The following is a 3,656-nucleotide window of genomic DNA, read 5'->3' on the forward strand; positions in this document are numbered from 1 at the left end:
TCCGGCGCTCTGCTGCCTCTGACTGGACTGTTGCCGCTGCTGCATACCGCTGCACGGACCAACCAAAGCCGGCGGCGACCTCTAGCGCCAGGAGGCGATCACATCAGGTCTGGGATCACCGAGAGCGAGGAGGATCATTTCAACATGGCACCATCTGCTTCTACAATAAACACACAGTCCACAGCCCAGAGTCAGACATGAAGATATCCAAAACATCAAAGGTCGCCAATATTATGTGTATCACAATCTTCAATGCAGAAACTGTCAGTCATTATTCAATCCAGTAAATCCTGAAGGGAGATTGTGACTATTTTTGAGTTGTGGTCAGCTGTTGGAGGAAACTGTGAGGCAAGAATTAGAGTCAAGAATGAAGTCTCCAGCTCTGCTCAGCACATCATACTTTTAGAGCTACATGGACCCTGACTAGAGGAAAGACCTTCACCCTGCACTTCCTTCCTGCAGTGAGTTAGATGCTGCAATTGATATGAACATAATATGCTTCAAACAGAGATGGTTCCATAAAAAGACAGATAGCTGTTGAAAGTGAAGTCTGAGTGAACTCTGAAAAGGTAAAAAACTAAAACAAAAAACTAATAGATACAGATCTTCCACACTGTCAAATGTAAATAAGAACAATGCATACATTTCATGAAACCTAAGGACTAAAACATAAGCCTGGAAACAAACAGCCAGTGAGCAAATAAAAACTGCTATATGAAATCTTATGGTCACTCACAACAACTTTAAAACTGGGAGGCCAAGAAAAAATTCTATTGGTGCAGAAAATGTGGTGGCGAGGTTAAATGAGGAGATGAATGAATTGGCTGAAATGGATTTACACATAGATAATAAAAAAAAGGTGGCTACCAAAAGTAGGTATTTTACTGTAGGGTTTTGTTTATTTTTTTATTTTTTTTTGCACATAATTAATTACATTTTTGTAGGTTGGGTTAGAGTGCGGAATCAGAAGGTGGCGATAATGCGCCATTAAGCCGGATGCCAACCGCCTTTAAACAAGAAGAAGAAGAACGCCAACACCTGTCTCTAACTAGCTGATCACAGAAGAGCGTTCCGTTCACTGACTCCAGTTTGTATGACTCACTCACCAAAGTGAATCGTCATTTGAGTCACTGACTGACCGATTGAGTCAGTATGTTAAAACACAATGTCCTGTTTTAATCTGTCTGTAAAGCACTTTGTGCATCATCATTCTTTATTTGGAAAATACTCTATAAATAAAGTTTCGTGAATTCGACTCTGAACGGGTTACCCACGATCGAGTCATGAATCACGAGTTTGACTCCGAACGAGTTGCCGCGGGAGATTTCAGGATTCACGCGACTGACGAATTTGACTCGTTGTGAGAGGACGGACGGAGTGAGGATTAATATGCTGTGAATCTGAACAGTTTACAGCATTATAGTAATACATTACTTTTTTTGAAAGTAACGGAGGAGTACAACACGTTACTCACTATTTTTCAATTATTTTTACACTTAATGAGTCCGGTAACGCGTTACGATCCATAATGGGCTGATTGGAGGACTTCACAGCCGTTTTAAAAAAGAGGTTTGTTAATGGACATGGCAGCAGCTGAGGACTATTTTTGGAATTTCTCACAGAAAAGGATAAAAACTCACTGTAAGCTGCATTTTCATGTGTTAGCGTTGGGAAGCCGAGTGAACCGTCTACGTCTTAGTAAGATCCAGAAACACCTGCACATATACGTGACATTAAGCTAACGGCTAAACAACATGTTAAAAGCAAACTGAAGTTTTTGTGAAGGTATAAGAAGTAATTACGCTACACAGAAATTAATATTGTATCATAGCTTATTACTTTGAAAGGCAAGCAACCATCTATTATACACTATATTGCGTTTTGAAAGTGACTTGCCGAACACTGATGAAGACAAACAGCGGTTTTACATGTTGGATCACCTCCGGGAATCATGGATTCAAACACTGTCCCAGTTCAACCACAGGAGGGCGGCCTAATGTTTTCTTTTTCATAAAAACGTTAACAATGGCGCAGCGACCCGACCTCGGATAAGAGAAGATGGATGGATTTTAACCATGGTTGTTTGTCTCTGTCTGGCTCTGTGGTGGACTGGCGGCCTGTCCAGGGTGTGCCCCGCCCTCGCCCAATGAGAGCTGGGATTGGATCCAGCACCCCCCATGACCCGGAAATGGGTAAGTGGTCGAAGATGGATGAATGAATGAATGGGTGAGTTACTAAATTTTTTTATAATATTATTACAGTTACCCAGTCTGGTCAGTAATGCACTGTATTATGCTATTACTGCCTAAAAGTAATAATGCTACTTGTTACACCCAACACTGTTAGTAGCTGGGCCTTGTGACCTCACTAACAGTAAATGATGGCTTCTGTCAGATTGTTTTCCTGTGACATGCCAACCCAGCCTTGGCCGGGAATTGGACTGTAGACACAGTGATCATGATGGTGTCCCACCTATGATTCTCCTGGGGCCCCCATGTTGTCAGGTTGTTTTCATTTATTCCCCCTTTTATACATTTTCTCTCCACTCTGTACTTCTTTGTTTTCATACGAACAGTTTTTCTTCTTTTTTCTTCTCTACACAATTAAAAGTAGCCTACAAACACCCAGAAGCAGTCATAGCTCTCCCACTTACTTTTAGACTAATTTAGATATTATTATGTGAATAAAATATTCATACAGACAGAAACATTTCAGAGCAATTGTTTGTCAAGAAATTACTTTCTTCCATGTGGAAAAATTGATATCTCAAATCATCAGTATGGATGTATCATCTTAAAGGTCCTTTGATATTCTCGGGGATATTTTTGTATAGTCCGAATGAGACAAGACTGGCAAGTAGAAAAACAAGAAGTTGGTCGGATATATTTTGATTCACATTTCATCAGTACACTGAAATTAGATTACACCAGCATATTAAAAGACTTGATGATCCGTAAATGCAAACCAGTAAATATCTGACCTTACTCAGTGACGCCCAGTACGTGACAGCAACTCAATGAAAGCTACCCAAAGCTGACGCTAGATGGCACCCCGACCTCAAGTCGATCGTTTCCATCCTTCATTGGTTGGAAGTGGCAAAATTTGTGTATCGTTGTTTTGTAGTTGGTCTTGCGGTTTGGCTTGGTGGTGATCAGTGTTTCCTCACCAGATGACATAGCCTTAATATCTGAACCTTGATTTATCGACTAAAGATTAACATATTCAGTTGAGAAATCTCTTCGTGACTTCGATATGTGCTGGACTAACGGTTCATCAGCAGTTTGAATTGTTATTTCATATTTTTCTGCATGAGGGGCCGGTACCAAACTAACGTGAAGTGGCCCAATGACAGGCCAATAACAGCTTCCTTGGTGCATCGCATAAATGCTCACACTTTTATCTAGGTGGAAATTTCCAACCAAATTTGATTTTAAAATGCACTTTCCAGTCATCTAGAAGCCTTGTTGTGCTCTGAGTAAAAATCTGTTGACTTTGTTGAAAACATTACACGTGTGATGAATGGAGCTGCGTGGAAATTGCTGCAAATCTGAGTGCCTTTTCACTTTCGATGGGCGCTCCCTTCTGCTTTTTGCACTCCCATTTCATCTGTGTAGCTCTGCGCATTTACGCATGACTGTGGGGACATTGGTGTTTGA

Source organism: Echeneis naucrates, chromosome 23, assembly GCF_900963305.1.
Source record: "Echeneis naucrates chromosome 23, fEcheNa1.1, whole genome shotgun sequence".
NCBI classification, from domain to species: Eukaryota; Metazoa; Chordata; class Actinopteri; order Carangiformes; family Echeneidae; genus Echeneis; species Echeneis naucrates.